The sequence below is a fragment of the Myotis myotis genome, unplaced genomic scaffold (assembly GCF_014108235.1).
Source record: "Myotis myotis isolate mMyoMyo1 unplaced genomic scaffold, mMyoMyo1.p scaffold_m19_p_12, whole genome shotgun sequence".
NCBI lineage: Eukaryota > Metazoa > Chordata > Mammalia > Chiroptera > Vespertilionidae > Myotis > Myotis myotis.
In genome coordinates this window covers 17,236,569-17,253,557 of record NW_023416316.1, presented here as the reverse complement: position 1 = coordinate 17,253,557, position 16,989 = coordinate 17,236,569, and the positions used below count along the sequence as shown (strand labels likewise).

The 16,989-nt window shown below is 46.9% G+C and overlaps 1 protein-coding gene across 5 annotated transcripts in view; it reads left to right on the top strand.

The window, feature by feature from the left end:
* Positions 1 to 16,989, top strand: part of PALM2AKAP2 (PALM2 and AKAP2 fusion) — a 377,089-nt gene that overhangs the window by 323,518 nt on the left and 36,582 nt on the right. The gene's annotated exons all lie outside the window — the stretch shown is intronic.

Below are 16,989 nucleotides of genomic sequence, written 5' to 3'. Positions count from 1 at the left end.
CCACCATGAAGGGGAGGAAAAAAATCATTTTCCTCTACCCATCTTAGGTTCATTGGTTGGGGCCTTGAAAGTTAGACTGACAAAAGACAGATTAGCGAGAGAAAAATAAGCCAAAGTTTATTATGTGTGTATTGTGTGTCTATTCAGGAACACTTAGTAACTCAAAGGGATGGTTAGAACTCGAGCTTCCACAGCATCTTAGCAAGGAATGATAATTTTTGTAGAGAAATAACATGACAAAGGGGAAAAGGACTTTGAGTTTCTAGGAGCAGCATATTGTGGGAAAGTAATGGCAGAGAAGGGTTCGTTTTTACTGAGGGTTGTTACATATTCCTCTAATGCAGTGGTTCTCAACCTTCTGGCCCTTTAAATACAGTTCCTCATGTTGTGACCCAACCATAAAATTATCTTGGTTGCTACTTCATAACTGTAATGCTGCTACTGTTATGAATCGTAATGTAAATATCTGATATGCAGGATGGTCTTAGGCGACCCCTGTGAAAGGGTCATTCAACTGCCAAAGGGGTCTTGACCCACAGGTTGAGAACCACTGCTCTAATGCCATCTCTAGGCTGATAAGGGTCTTGATCTCCGGTGATTAACTTCTGTTCTTCCTGGTAGAGAGGAGAGGGGGCACCTTTACACACGTTATGTCCTGCTTTTAGGCAAACAGGGGAGGACCAAGAGCATTTCTTGTATCTGTTCATTCTCAGTTGTCTTCAGCTCAAAATAATCCTTATGTCAAAGTGGCATATTTTAGGATGGCATTTCTGCTACTTTTTACCAGCCACTAAAATTGTTGCCATTTTTTGTAAGTACATTTCTTATAAGCTTGTCTTGCTCCCACCTCAGGGCCTTTCACACCAACCTGGAACAGGCTTCAGTCCCCTCCAATCGTCACCTCCTCAGAGAACCCTCCTGACTAGCTCAAATTCCCCTATTAGAGGTTGTCAAAACACTAGGTCCCTTTCACTCAAAGTACTTATCATAGACACAAGTTCACGTTTATTTGTGATTGAAAAGGTCTTATTTGCAGAGGGCAGCTCCATGCCTGGTTCTCCCTGCTGTTCCCAGCACAGTGTCTGAAACACAGTAGGCACTCATTTACAAGGGGGAATGAATGAATAAAGTAAAGCCCGGCATAGTATTCAGATATCCAGCTCAGAGGGACTGCATAGTCTGGACTCAAGTTGCGGCAAGGGAGACACTGTGGTGAACAGCTCACGTTTCTTAGCAGTGGTGTTAAATTGAAAAGGAGAGCTTGCCATCTCTCACTTCAAGTTTCCATATTTTTCGGCCATTCTTAGTGTAAATAGCCAATGGAAAGTTCCTCTAGGGCAATGGGAGGGAATTCTAAAGAATCAGCTTTTGAGAAAACCTTGATCTTCATCGTATGCAAATTCTGCTTAGGAAGTGGGAGCTGGGCTATGACCTTTGCTGAGAACCTTCTTTGCAGTGCTTCCTCTGGCTGATTTTTCTACCTTTTTTTTTTTTTTTCCCATTTTTATCTGAGGGGGAAAGTGCCCATATGAATCCACGTGGCACACCTCAGTTGCCCTAACGGGTGTATTTGTATTTGAGATTTGATCTGCTATCAGTAAAGGCATTGAAACCATGATGTTTGGGCTTAGATAAAGCTGGGCTCATGGTCGCAAAGCCCCTTTGCGTAGAGAGAAGTTATTTCTCTTATTGGCAAAAAAAAAAAAAAAAAAATCCATTGAAAAATTTTATTACTTTCTTTTTTGCTCAGACTTCTTTTTTGGGCACATAAACTTGGATCCATGTCCTCTTCCCCTGATACGTTCTGCCCTATGTTATGATCCCTGGACCATCTAAAGGCATGCCAGTCATCATCTTGTAGGAATTCTCAAGGGTCTCCACCCAGGAACATGGAATTCTATTAAATTTCTGCCAAGGAGCTCTCCTATTACTGTTGTTTGCCACTTGGACAAACAGCTCTACTCCTCCCTCCTCGTCTGTAATCTAAATGTAAATGCAGGCTAGGAAACTTACAGGAGTTCTTTTTTTTTGGAGACAGAGCTGGGGGCAAGTTGCTATATTATTTTGCGTTGCGTTCAATGTCATACGGAGTCTGTCCAAGTTTTTGTTTGGGTTTCAGATGTTTAGCCCCCAAACAAATTGAGATTTAAGCGGAAACAGGGCCAGAGTGGGTAATGTTTAAGATTCCTCCCAGAGCACAAATCGACCCTTCCCTTGAAGCTACTCCTAAGTGCCATTCTTCAATCTTGAATCTCTGCGTTCCTAGTAAACACTCATGGTAAAAAACAGTTAACGATTAATCTGCCTGTGTTCCAGTGACTTGAAAAATAAGCATCCACACCTCGGAGCCTCCTCTTATCCAGCCCTGAAGGATGGCTTTTATAGCTGGTGGGAAGCCTTGGTTTATCAGCTCCAATAGCTTGGAAATGCCTCCGACCTGAATAATTGGGATGAGCAGAGTCGCCGGAGCTTAGGAATTCCAAGAAGGCAGAGTCAAGATAGAGAGCTGCCAAAGCTCACAGCTGTGGAATGAAACCCTTTTCCGAACCTGATTCCTTGGCTCCGTCGTAATGTGCTTGGAACCTGGACTCACTTGCGATGTTTGCACCTGGTTAGAGTGTTTTGAACCTGGAATTATGCTTCCTTTGTGTATTTATCTCTGAAACATAATGATGATAGATCCAAGCTCTCTAGTAGGGCTGCTGTTGAAATCATAGAAGTACTGATTCTAGCTTTCCAGTGCTTCCCAAATGCCAAATGATGCATGGGACGGTGATCCACTGAGCCACACCGGCCAGGGCTCTGTCTACCTTTTTTAATGGTGACTTTAATGAAGAGTTTTATCTACGTTAATAAGTCAGAAGCTTAAATGGGTACGGATCCTGTGTCTTTCTTTGGAATTGACTTGTAGTAAAGCCCTTGGGTTAATTATACCAGAAAAGGGCACACACAAGGAATTTGTGAGGTAAATGGGTGCTTTTTAGTTCCTATGCAATAACAGTCGATACTAGTGGCTCCATTGTAGCATCCGAATGTCTATATTATTGCTCCTCAAATGTTGGTTGCTCTGTAGATCCTACTTGGAAATTGAATTGTAAGAACTAAATTAATTTCGATGTACTTGATGGAAGCACCTTGTTTTTCTACAGTTTAGGGGAGATTTGTCATTGACATTAGGTGGTTTTTTTTAAAGGATTCTGGTTACTTGTCCACATGGGCACACGTAGTCCACATGTCATTAAAGAAATGAGTTTTTAATACCGTCCAATTGGTGGCCACGAATTAATATGTTTAAAACACCTGTTATTGGCTGGATTCATCACATTTTACTGTTCATCATTGCGCATCACTGTGGGGTAGTTGGTCTCACTTTTATTTTATTACATGTGGGTGGACAGAAATTTATCAGCAGGCAAATCCAAGAGGAAGTAGGTTTATTACAGGTACGTTTTAGACTTGCAAGGGCCCTCAGCTAGTTAGTTAATTTTGCACAATAGTCTAGCACAGCCGTGGGCCAAACTACTGCCCGTGGGCCTGTTTGAAATGAATAAAACTAAAAAAAAAAAAAAAAAAAAGACCGTACCCTTTTATGTAATGATGTTTACTTTGAATTTATATTAGTTCACACAAACACTCCATCCATGCTTTTGTTCCGGCCCTCCGGTCCAGTTTAAGAACCCATTGTGGCCCTCAAGTCAAAAAGTTTGCCCACCACTGCTAGCAGTTGTCATTTTAAACCTTTTTGTATAATGCTGTGAGAACCTCTGCTTGATAAAGCAAAGCAGTCCAGGTTGAAACAGCCTTAACTATTTTAGAAATTGTCAAGTGGCTACATCTGCATATTTTTTGCATTGATAAGAGTACTTCTTTGGCAAACATGTTTTTGTGTTTGGTGTTTTTTTTTTTAAGAGGAAAACCTTGGGTCTGTCAGGTTAGTTTTATTCCGAGGTGGAGACCCCGTTGGAACTGCACAGGTCTCAGCTTCAACCCCAGATGATCAGCATTTAAGACTGAAGATCAGTATCTGTGACTGCAAAGGAGCCCAGAAGTCCTGAGAGCTGGGTCCAGAGGTGGTTGGCAGGAAGGAGGTCCTAATCCCAGAAGAACAGCTCTGGGAGCGTGAAGTAAAGCAAGGACCTAAAGGAGAAAAATCATACTTCTAAGCACCTCAAGACTCCTCTGGGCGCTATTGCTGGGGGCGCGGGAAAGGCTGCAGTGTTCTCCTTTAGGTGGGAAGGGAGAAGGCTCCCTTGTTGGGGGTGCACTGAAGGAGCGAGGAAGTGGGAAGAGAGAGGTACATATAGCGCTCAGTGCCTCGCCGTGATGCCAGGTGTGCCAGGACCACTGTGTGCTCCCAGGTGCAGCAAGGTAGGAGGCCTGGGGAGGGGGTGAACACCAGCTGGGGAGGGATTTGAGAGGCTTGGAGGACAGAGGCTTGCGTTTGCTTTGTGCGTGTACACAAAGACATCATCCATCAACAGCCCAGAAATTGGGCTGCCATTCGGTTCTCAAACAAATGGCTTGTTTATTAAACTGAAAGCGGCTATCTCCATTAGGAAATATTCAATTCCAGCAGTTAGCCTGGAGGGGTAAAGAGCCTCCCTCCGGTCCACTTTGCCCTGTTGCCAAACAATGCTTTGATGTGCAAGGGGCTCCTAATGGAAGATAAGGCTTCTGTGAACCCAGTATTGTAAGGATGGGATTATCTCTGATTGTTAACCACTGATTGACATTATTTATTATGCAAAGGCTTAATCTGCACCTAGACGGAGGCAGACGAACGTGCAGAAGTATTCTAGTTATTTAGAAGTCACTGTAGTAATTGGATCTCAGATCTTGAAGGCTTGGGTAGAAATGACAGTGGTTTCTTTCCCAAATAAGTGAGCATTTAAATTCCTTTAAGAAGTGGTCCTAATACTATTACATTCCCAGGTTTGTTTGTTTTGTTTTGTTTTTACAGAAGTAAGTAAAACCATTTATTTTACGGCAATATTAACAAAATCGTGAATTCAAGTGCTATGCAGGTGTGATAAGTCAGCAATTGTGTGCTTGAGATTTGCAAATGAAAGAAGGTTTTTTCATTTGTTTTACTTTCAGGCACTTTCAAATACTGACAAATGCTAGTGTTAGTTTACAATCTAGGAAAACATTAATTTCACAAATCAAGCTATTTCATATTGTTTTTTTTTTTGTCAGTAGTATACCTTTAGTTTTCTAGTATGCTTATAAGACCAAAAAGGGATATAAAAATTAATTGCCAAAAATTTAGGAAGTAAATTAGAGTAGTTATTCCGCTACCTTATATACAATCAATAATTATATTCTTCTAGGCTGATTTCCCCCTATGTTTGCTGCAAAGATGTAATCTCTCTATCTAGATTCTGTTTTATACTTAACTAGCCTCATAGATATTTCAAAAATGTTGCCCCATGTTGCTTAATGGGCACAGAGTTTCTGTTTGGGGTGATGACAAGTTTTAGAAGTAGACAGTGGTGATGGTTGCACAACATTGTGAGAGGAATGAATGCCCACTGCATTATACACTTAAAATGGTAAAAACGACCACTTTTAGTTTTATCTTTTACTTCAATTTTTAGAACAGTCTATGAATACTATTCCCCTATTTTTTTTATTTTATTTTTTTTTCTGTTTTGAGAGGTATAGCACTGACAGATTTCAGAGTTTGTAATGTCAGAAAAAAATTTTAGGGCGGAGTTTATTCTTCCTGGGATTCAAAAACTGAAACTTGTCAATACTATTTAGTATTTGGATGAAGCCGGTAATTCAAAGGGCAAATTTCAGCAGTGGGGTGGCCTGCTGAAACTTTAGAAACCTGGGGGTTGCGAGGTCATGTTTCAGGCTGAGGTCCTTAGAGCCCTGTAGGGACTGCAGCCTCCTGGTGGTGTCCTCAGGCCCTGGGAAGGTGACAGTGAGGACCTTCCCCGGTATAGCCTTCTAGATTACAAAAGTGTACATGCAAGCCCTGGCCTCGGGGAGCCCCGGCCATAACCAGGCAAATCCTCTGGAAGGATGGTGAGGAGCAGTGCATTCCCTGGGCTGTTTCTCGCACCATTTGGGATGGGGGTGGGGGGAGCCGGTTTGACCTGGGCCTTGTGGGGAAGCCAGGTGAGAGAGGGAAGGGCTTGAATTTGTGCCAAGCTTTGGGGGTAGGGGAAGGAAGATCCAGGGCAAGCCACAGTGATGTAGAGCACCCCTTGGGGTGGCTGGGGTTCAGGTCACAGACTGGGGGCACCTTCCTGGACCACACATCTAACTTCTTGTGCCCCTGGGACCTCTTGTCCGGAAGTGGTTGTTGTGCCGCGTTTATGTTCCTGAATTCTGCAATATTGCAGATGATGCGATCCAGGCTAAGGCAAGCTGCGTAGTGGAATCTAATTGGGCTCCAGGTTTGAAACATCTCATATTCTCTTGGGCTATTACTTTGTGTTGCTATCCCAACTCTGAAATTAATTGGCCTACCCCAGCGATTCTCAACCTTTTTCATCTCTTGGCACACATAAACTAATTACTAAACATGTGGGGCACACCAAAAAATGTATTCTATTTTTTTGCCGAGCTGACAAAAAAAAAAAAAAAGTATCATTTTGATTCCGTTACACTGGGTGACTGTTGTGTTGGCCGTTGTCATTTTTTATTTGACAATCTAAGGGCAAAGAAGTCAGTGCCCTGACTAAATAGCTAGGTGTTGCATGTTTTAAAAGTTCTTGCTGCACACCGGCGGGAAATCACCAGCCCAAGCTATTATTTTTAAACGTGAATCAGAGAGTGAAATGAGGAGGCGATTTTAAAGATGCTTCTCATGAGAAGGTCAACCACTTTACTGAAAGGAAAGCATGCCAACTTCTACACTTCGGCGCTGCAGTGACACTGAGGAAGGGTGACTTAGGGGCCTGAGAACTCCCTTGTGACACCCCGTCTTTGCAGGTGAAGCCTCACCTTCTTTCCTGTCACCATCCCCCAATGACCAAATATCTTGATAAGATGATTTACAGGAGTTGAAACCATCTGCACCAGTCCTGAGGCTCAGCATGATGTCACCAATGCAGGGAGCATGGCTTCTTGGGGCTATATTTTTTCATTTGGCTTAAGATGTGCTAAAAAAAAAAAAAAAAAAAAAACAGGGGGGTGGGGGTGGGAGGGGAGATTGAGCATTTTAGAATACAACAATGCAGCATCTTGGCTCTTGTCAACCTTTGAACTAGCCGGCCTGCAAACATCTCACAGCCTGAGATGTTTGTTGACTCTGGTCCCCCCCCCCCCCCCCCCCCCCCGCCCCCGCAGGGAAGCCTCCTGTCCCCACACCCAGTCTCTGTTATTTCCTGTTCTGGGACCCCCCACCTTCTGCCTTGCTTGTTTGGGGGAGGGGTCCATGTCTGGAATGGACAGACTGACTGGATCCCTGCTATTGTGGGCGAAACTGTGTACAAGACAAACAAACATTCTTGGGAGTGACCAGACATTCTCTAGAGAATTCCAGCCACTCAGTTGAAGGGGAAGTCACCCACCTGGAGCATTTAGAGAACTCCAAGCATCTGAAGTAGGGGCAGAGGGCAGACACAGATTTACAGGTACAGCGAAGAGCGCCAAGTGAACTCTTCGGCTCCGTGAGCTGTGGCGCACCATGTGTCTTGGGAAAGCAAAACGGATGTCACGAGTTGCTTCTTTCAGGTGGACTTTGCAGAGCTGGACACGCCAGGGCTCAGAGCTCAACTCTGTCACTTCCTTGCTGGGTGCCCTTGGGCAGATGACTGAAGTTCTGATCCTCAGTGTCTTCATCTGCAACATAGAGGTGATACCCTACTTTGGGGTGCTGCTGTGTGGATTTATTGAGATAATATATGTAAAGGGCATAGTGAGATGCCTAAAGTAAGTCATTTCTATTTTTCGTAAAGAAAACTGGCAGCAACTAAGCCAGAGAGCACCGGGGGAGAGTCTAGGCTCCATTCAGAGTGTGTGGCTAAGCAGATAAAGACTCCTGGAGCGAATCTTCCTTGTTTGCGAAGCCTGTAGTCCAGATCGGTTCAACTTCTAGGCCTGCATTTAGAGGCAAGATCCTGTTAAAAGACCCTGAGACAGACTCCTCCGGTTAACCCCAGCATCGCCACTTACTGCCGATGCCTTGAGGCTACTCACTTAAAACTGTGAGTCCCCGGTTCCTGAACTGTAAGATCCAAGAACACTGGCTTCCCAGGCTGATTTTGAGAATTAAATGTGATTGTGCATGAAAATCATTTAGTTGCAGTACCTGGCGTATCACAAATGCTCACCTGCTCATCGCAGGTTAGGATCACCTGCTCATCGACCTCAGCAAAACCTTCAAGGCCTCGGGGCCCCTGTGTCCCTTCCCCAGTTTGACAAGGTGCCCCCACTCAGCGCCAGCTCCAGGACTTTGCAGCTTCAGGCTTTGCAAACGGCCTTGTGGACAACAGTCTCCGTACCTATGGCCATTGCCACCAGCGTATGCCCTTATTCCACAGCTATGTCTTTACTCATCCTGTTTTGTCCACAAGTTTTTAAACATGCAAATACCTTGGGGCCAGGGCCTCTGGCAAGTCTTGAAAAATCCCATTATAGGCCTGCTTGCTGCCAGAGGAGAAAGAGTGACTGGCCTTGTGTGAGGGCCTGTCCTGTCTCAGTCACAAGGCCACTGCTTTCACAGGCCGCCCGCCTCTTAGGTAATCTGGGTAACATTTGGAAGGTAGGTGTGTTTCTTAACTGCTGCTGCGCCAAATTACCGCAAACTCAGTGGCTGGAAATGAGAAATGTGTTTTCTCACAGTTCAGGAGGCCAGAGTCTGAGATCAGGGGTGGCAGGTTCGGTCTCCCCTGGAGGCTCTGAGGGGATCTGTTCCTGCCTTCCTCCCAGCTTCCGGGGACTGCCCGACAGTCCTTGGCTCCTGGACTTGCAGATGCATCACTCCAATTTCTGCCTGTATCTTCGCGTGCGTCTCTGCGTGTCCTTTCCTCTTATAAGAGCACCAGTCATGGGACTGAGGGCCCACTCCAAGCCCATCTGACCTCATCTTCACTAATTACATTTGCAAAGACTCAGTTTCCAAAAATGGCCACCTTCTTAGGTTCCAGGCGGGCATGAATTTGGGAGGAGACACTGTTTCACCTGCTACAATAATTATACCCATTTGACAGATGACGAACCTGAGGCTCAGAGAGAAGAGGAAACCCCCTGTGTAAGCATTGCACAGTCCGTTTGCGACACAAATGGATCCAAACCCTGACCTCTTTTTCTCACGATTCACGTTCTTCCTGCTGGATTTCCGCACCCCAACAAATAAATGGCCAATGAAACAAGGGTCTGAGAACCAGGGCAGCAATATGGTGAGCAGCAGTTGGCCACTAGATCAAAGGGGGCCTCCACAGGGTAAACAGGATGAGGCAGAGGCTGTGGAAACCAATGACAACCCCCCCTCTTGTGGCTGGTTTTCAGACTTTATCCTGTTGGCATAATCCATGGCTCTCAACCACAGTGCTTGCTCCTGGGACTCCATGGCCGGGCAGAGAGATTCCCCATAAACGAGACACGAGACACGAGGTAGTGTTGTTGGCTTCAGGCAAAGGGAAGGAGCACATTTCTTTGCATGAAGCCAAATCCCCTCCCCCAGCTTTCCCCGCACCCCATCTTACCACTGGCTCTGCTTATCATGTATCCCCTTGGTGGACGGAGAAATTCCGTGCTTTCCTTCTCCTGCAGGGGTTCCTTCCTGGCATTCAGAACCACAGAAGCAGTTGGCGGAAGCAGGTGACTGGCCCTCAGCTGCCCCCAGAGCTGGGCTGCCCAAACTTTCCCCAGAATGTGGTCCAGCAGAGCCGGCCCAGGGCAGGATTGGGAGAGCACAGAGCAATGACAGGAAAGAGGGGGTTCCATGTGCTCCCCAGGTTCTGGCTACCGCACAGGGGTGCAGCAGAACCAGAGCTTTGTGTTAAGGGCAAGTTTCTCTTAGTTTCAACCACAGATGCACCTCTGGTACCAGGCTCAGAATCTCAGTGGGCCTGGCTCGAGCCTTCACTGCCCGAGCTGCCCTCCAGGCCCTGCTCTTCATCAGGCGGTGCCCCTGGGGCCTGCCTGGTCCAGACTCCTGATCTGCCACTTGGTCCTGGCAGAGCAGACTCTGACCATCTGGACTTTCCTGGAGTCCTCGCGTTCTGCCAGCGTGTCAGAGTGAATGGGATCAGAGGGCTGTTTGTTGCCCGGTCTGGCTTCCATATGGCTTTGTGCTTTTAAAGAAACTTAAGCAAAGGCCATTCATTCATGGATTTCTAGAACAAGCAGCAGTTCATGGTGACGCTAGAGTCCATGATGACGGGACCTGCTCTGTGGGTGGTCATCTAAACCTTCTAGAGCAGGGGTGGGGAACCGTTTTCCTGCCAAGCGCCATTTGGATATTTCTAACATCATTCGCCGGCCATACAAATTATGAACTTGAAAATGATGTTGCTATGAAGAAAGCTCCTAGATTTATTGAATCTCAAGTCCCGCCCGCGGTTGCCTTGGCAGGGCCAGACCAAATGATAAGGCGGGCCGCACGTTCCCCACCCCTGTGCTAGAGCTGCCGGCAGTTCCCTTGCGATCCCTCAGCGGCTGATTCTGTAGGATCAAACCCTGTTCCTGTTGGTAAGTGGTAGGTACCGCCTTTGGTTGAGTTTTCTTAGCGCTGACCAGGAATGTCATTTAAAAAGCATGTCTTGATTGTTGGGTTTTCTTGAGTGCTGCCTTGGGAATGGGAAGGCTTGCTCATTGGTACTTCCTGCCTTGGAGCAGGGAAGGGCTTGGTGGTTCCTGTGACTGGGTGGCAGAAGGGCCAGGATCCTAAGCAGGTGTTGGATCCAGGGTCTGGGATTGCCTCAGCGCAGACTTATTGTCCATACCCTCCCTACCCCCGCCCTCCAGCATTTGCTTTAAACTTTAATAAAAGACATGGCGAGCCTGGCCAGTGTGGCTCAGTGGTTGAGTGCCAAGCTATGACCCAGAAGGTCATAGTTCAATTCCCAGTCAGGGCACATGCTTGCCCTCTCTCTCTTTCTGTCTCCCTTCCTCTCTGAAATCAATTTAAAAAAAAAAATACAGGGTGATTTTGCTTATAGAAGACTCTATTTAGCAAACCCCAAATTTAAAAACTTTACTCCAAGCTCCAAAATACTTTACTAGAACAAAGAAATGTATTCAAATGGAGTGAGTTGAGTCCCTGTGTGTGTGTGTGTGTGTGTGTGTCTTATAGGTGGATGGGGCAGTTACGAGATTAACTCATCTGCACATTTAAGTTGAATGGGGCAAAAAATGACAGTTATTTAGAATAGCAGATAAAGTCAACCTCCAATTTTTATCCTCTACTTGACCGATCAGACCTTGGGAAACTTTTCTGTGGGGGTTTCCTATGACAAATCCTGTCTGTGACATAGTCCATGAAGTTCTATGACATTCCAAAGAGGAATTTGGTTACTCAGAAAGTGTTTCACAACTTTTCTGGGCATTGGCAGCTCATGGGAGGAAAATGCCTGTGTATAACAATGAGTCAATGACATATCTTTGATGAAAAAGGTAGATTAGATTATCATACAATTGTGTAGCGTGAAGGTCTGCTCCTGAAAGTGTGATAGGTTACTACAAGAAAGCACACCTTCCTTGAGAGAAGGCCACGTTCTGACCCATGTTCGTTCATCACGGTGGAGTGAAAGCCTCCCTGCTCATTACGCGGTAGAAGATGGAGACGGAGGTGTTGCAGGGCCTACCATGTAGCCAAGCCTTGGCCTGTGTAAGTCTACGAGTATTTAAAGCAGCGGTTCTCAACCTGTGGGTCGCGATCCCTTTGGGGGTCGAATGACCCTTTCACAGGGGTCACCTAAGACCATCGGAAAACACACATATAATTACATATTGTTTTTGTGATTAATCACTATGCTTTAATTATGTTCAATTTATAACAATGAAAATACATCCTGCATGTCAGCTCCTTTTCCCAGGTCACCACTAGCTTCATTTGGTTCTGGCACGAAGCATCCCAGATGCTCCTCCCTCCCAAAACCTACTTTCTGGACAGTATTGAAGGCCATCAGGGTACCCTGGAGATGGCAAGGTGCAGTGGGGAGTAAGAGCTTGGCAGTTGGTGAACCATTCTTTTTTTCTATAGAATAATGTTTCTTATAAGAATAACTGAGGCCATGGCACGGACATAGCTGGGGGAGTCTGTATATGCACGTATGTCCTGACCTCCAGGAAGTGCTGAGTCCAGATCTCCTAAAAGCCTTTCTGAGGAAAGTTGCTGCTCTTTCCCTTCTCACCAGTCTCCCCTCAATACATTAGGGCGGGGTATGTCTGCTCTTCACTGGGTTAGGAATTCCTTTGGGTAAACAAGCTCCTACTTTAAATACTTTAGATTGTAAATATTCCCATCAGATTCACAACTCAGTGCAAATTGCTCTAAAGACCTGGCTCCTGCTGAGATGAGGGTCCTGGAGATGGGACTTGGAGGGGGGCCCTGACTGAAAGGTAAGGGGGAGAGGGCAGCCTCCGGGGGACTCCACTGCCTTGACCATTGAGAAAGGGCATCTGGAGGTCGGGGCCCATAGGTGTGCCTTGAACAGGGCCCTGGAGCAGTTTGAAAAGCAGCACACCTCCAGCTTCCCTATGCCCCAGGGAGCATGCGAGTGAGCCTTCCCCATTGCCCCCACCACCACTCTGCCTCCACCTCCCCACTTTGCAATTCCTGGTCTTACCATTTTGAAGTCTGGCCTCTCCACTTTGCCTGCTTCCTTCTGGCTCCTCCTGACTTCAACAGATCAGCTGTGGAACATTCCATCACACGAAGGTACAAACACAGGATGGTTTCATTTAGCAGAATGAACTCCTTCCAGTGAAGAGATACAATTCTGACCAGGGGCATGAGGTCCTTCCCGGAACCCCGGAAAGCTCCCCTGGCAAAGCTGGCCAGGGTTTTGGCAGCAGCAGCCTCCACTTGCTGTCTGGCTTGCTTTCTCTCAGCTCGGCCCTTATATCACCAGCCTCAGAACTACCCAGGACTTCACCTGCGCACGAGGCTTATGCTGACATCACACAATTACAGATTAGGGACAGAAAGGAAGTGAATGTGGGAGAGGAGGGTCACCTAGTCTGATTTTCCCATTTCACAGACTAGAAAACTGAGTCCCTGAAGAGAAGCACGGCCTTCCCAAAGCCGCAAAGCAGCAGGCACATGGTTTCAAAGACAGTCTGTGGCTGCCTCGCATTTGCTCTTTAAGTTTCCCCTTTTGGCCCTTTGGATCAGCACAGCACCCTCCTGGGTCTGCTGCCTCCTGAACTGCCCAGTGTGGCTCCCGGGGGCCCAGCCCTGCCCTGGGTGGGATTGGTGGATTCTGAGCTCTGTTCCTGACCGCCCTGACCACGGGCAAGCTTTGGCTCCAGAGGCTGGGGCCCGCCCTCTGTGGAATGGGTGAGACTCTCCATCCACCTTGCTGTTGGTGGGAGGAGCAAACAGAGAAGGTAGGCAAGGGTGTGCAGCGCCGAACTGGCACCCGGTAGGTGTGCCTTGCATATTTGCCGAATGATGGTCACAAAACACTGATGGCCTCCAGACCCCAGCGGCCGAGCCTCACAAATTACATGTTGCTTCCCAGTCAACCAGGACATGTTTCAAAACAGCCTCACGTCCCCCAGTGCAAGGCACCCTCCCAGACTAAACAGAAGATTGGGTTTCAGCCCTCCAAATTGCTTTTGGTAAACTCAGAAAAGTCAACCCATGCTCAGAGTCTGCCAAGCGGGAAGGGAAGGGGAAGGAGGAGCAGGAGCGAGGTGAGTGCTGCTGGCCCCGCTCTGCTCGTTCCCTCAGACATGGGCGGCTGGGGGTGTGCTTTTGCAGCCTAAAGCCACCTTGCCAGTTGGATTTTTTCCCCGCTGCCTCAGAGGATAAGCCGCCTTTCTGGAGCACCTCCCTGTGCCTTTGCCCCAGAATTGTTTTCTAAACTTCACCCGTCTCTGTGTAGCTGGAGGGAGGTGTGTGTGCAGGTGTATGTGTGTACATTTAGGTGTTTGTTTCTGCATGTGCCTCTGTGCATTTGTGGCATTTGTGAGTGTGTCTGTGTGAGCGTGTCCTGCGATAACACAGTACCACACTGTGAGTGGCTTAAACAATAGAAATGTGTTGTCTCACAGTTTGGAGATTGGAAGTACAAAAACTCGGTGTGTTAGAGCTGGTTCCTGCTGAGGGCTGTAGCGGGGGCCGCCCCTCTCTGTGGCTTATAGATGGCTGTCTTCTCTCTGTCTCTCCACATTGTCTTCCTTTTAGGTATGGCTCTGTGTCTGAATCTCTCTCTCTTTTTAAAAAAATCCTCACCCAAGAATATATATATATTTTTTATTTTAGAGAAGAAAGTGGAGAGAGAGAAACATTGATAGGTTGCCTCCCATGTATGCCCCGACCGGGGATTGAACCCTCTGTTCCCTGACCAGGAATTGAACCCGAAACCTTTTAGCGTATGGGACAATGCTCCAACCAGCTGAGCCACCCAGCCAGGGTCTAAATCTCTTTTTGTAAGGACACTAGTCATATTGGATTAGAGCCAACCCTAATGACCACTTAACTTGAGACCCTATCTCCAAATAAGATCACATTATGAGGAGCTATGTGTTAGGACTTAAATATGACTTAAATATATAAAATGTGAGGCAGGGGTAGGGAGAGACACAATTCATTCTATAGCAGTGTACATGTATGTGTGCGCATGCATGTGTGTAGTGAACGGTAGCACCTTGGACTCCAGTCAGAAGTATGCCTACTGCTTAGATAATAGTGCTTTCAGAGTATATATAATTTTCTCTCTTGTGAACAGGGCACATTGCAAGCATTTTCTTGGCAACCTCCTCATGGGTACTGAGTACGTAGCGGGTACTGAGTACTCTTGCCTCTTGGTTGGAGGCACCGCTTCCTGCAAGACCCCGCCCTGGTTCATCTTTCTCGAGCAGAGCAATGCCACCCTTGGTGTTTGATTTTTTTTCCCACCTCATTTTTCTTTAGACTGTTAAGTAGCATCTTGAAATGCCTTTGGCTGTACAACCAAACATTCCAGTTATTCCAAAGGGCACATCAATTCAGTTCCCTGGTGATTTGGTGTCACCACCTCAAGCACTGAGAAATTCCCCGGATAGTTCTTCATAAATTCCAGCATATTTAAAATGTTGTTTAGGCCCTGGCCAGTGTGGCTCAGTTGGTTGAGTGTTGTCCCATTCACCAAGAGGTCACAGGTTTGATTCCCAGCTAGAGCATATGCCTGGGTCGGGGGCTTCATCCCCAGTGGGGGATGTGCAGGAGGCAGCCCATCAATGTTTCTCTCTCTCCCTTCCTCTGTCTCTCTAAACATCAATAAAAACATATTTTTTAAAAGTTGTTTAGGCATGGTAAATAGTTGTAAAGTATAGCACACTTTTAGCTTCCTTTTCAAAAGGACCTTCCTAGGCTCCATCCACTCTGATTATTCCTTCCTGGAACTGTGTTTTGGGGGAGGTCCCAGGAGGTCTGCATGGTGGGCCAACCTGCAGGCCACAGGGGACCCCAGCCACCATCTTTGGGCTGCTCACCTGCTTGACCAAGACAAACTGCTCCCAACTGACCCAGAAAGCTAGCCCGGGAGGACTAGAATTGACATCTGTCCTCCTCTTCCCAGTCACTTCACTATAAATCTCAATTCTCCTGTCTTCTCCAAAATCTCACTGAAGAAAATGACTTCTTCATGGCCCTGCACAGGCCTAGAATTCTGATTGAGTTCCTAGTTAGCCGGACCCCAAGTTGTGCCCCCAATTTTCCAGGTCAGCCCAGAGTTGGGGGTAGGGGGTGGAGAGAACTATCTTAAAACCAAGAGGGACGCAGCTTAGTTATTTAGAGCCAAAGCTGGGCTTGCTTTTGCTTTCAGCAGAATCCGTTACCCTAGGAATACCAGGCTGCAGGGGCCAGCGTTGCCTCCGTGGCCTTGATCCTGGTTTATCTGGAGGTCGGGACTGCCCTGCCAGGTAGTCTCACAGCGGAAAGCCCAGAGTTGGGGGGAAGGGGGTGGAGCCTGGGGGCAGCATTGGGAGCCAGTCAGAGTTTCCAGGCACAGGGATGCATCAACACTCAGTTAGTCTCCGTGTGTGGTGCTGGGGGCCTGGCCTGGGAAAGGAGAGGTGTTGGTGACACTTGTGTCTGCCCAAGGCAAAGGCAGATGTTTTCTTTGCGGCAGAAAAAGTGGAGCCACTTTCCCCAGACAGCCCTTGAAATTAGAACCCTCATCCCTGACTTCAAACTCTTCTGTCCCGCTTCTATGCGACATCACGTAACCATTTAAAATACGTCTTACAAAGACCATGAAAGGACACGAAGACTGCTTGGGAGATAATGTGGAGTACAAACAAAAGCTGGGAACAATCTTGTATATGCTGTCTGGTCTCAACAATATTAAACACACATTTTAAAAAGGAGACCACATGGAATGCAATAAAATATTAACTGTTTTTCTCTGAGTGGAAGGAGGATGAATAACTTATTTTTTAATCTATCTCATGTTGATTTCTTTTTTATTGAATAAATTGGGGTGACATTGGTTAATAAAGTTATATAGGTTCCATAATACATCATCTGTATATTGTTTTGTGTGTTCACTACTCCAAGTAGAAGAATTTATTTCCTACAGTGAGCATTTCTGTCCCCAAATGTTCATTTAACTGCATCGTCAGGCTCTTTCAGATTTTTTGCTACCTCAACCTCACCAGGGGATTAAGTCCCTGCTTATCCAAGGCCTGTCTCTGACTCAAGACAGCTGGAACCGGCTCCTCTCAGCTCCTCTCAGCACCCGCCTTCCCCATTCAGCCCTGAGCTCTGGGAGCCTCTGCCCTCCAGGCTGCAGCCAGCCAGCGAGGGAGGGGCCAGGCCTCTTGGAAGGGGGTGAAGTCCTTCTTTGTGTGAATGGCCTTTTAGGGAGCAGAGGGAGG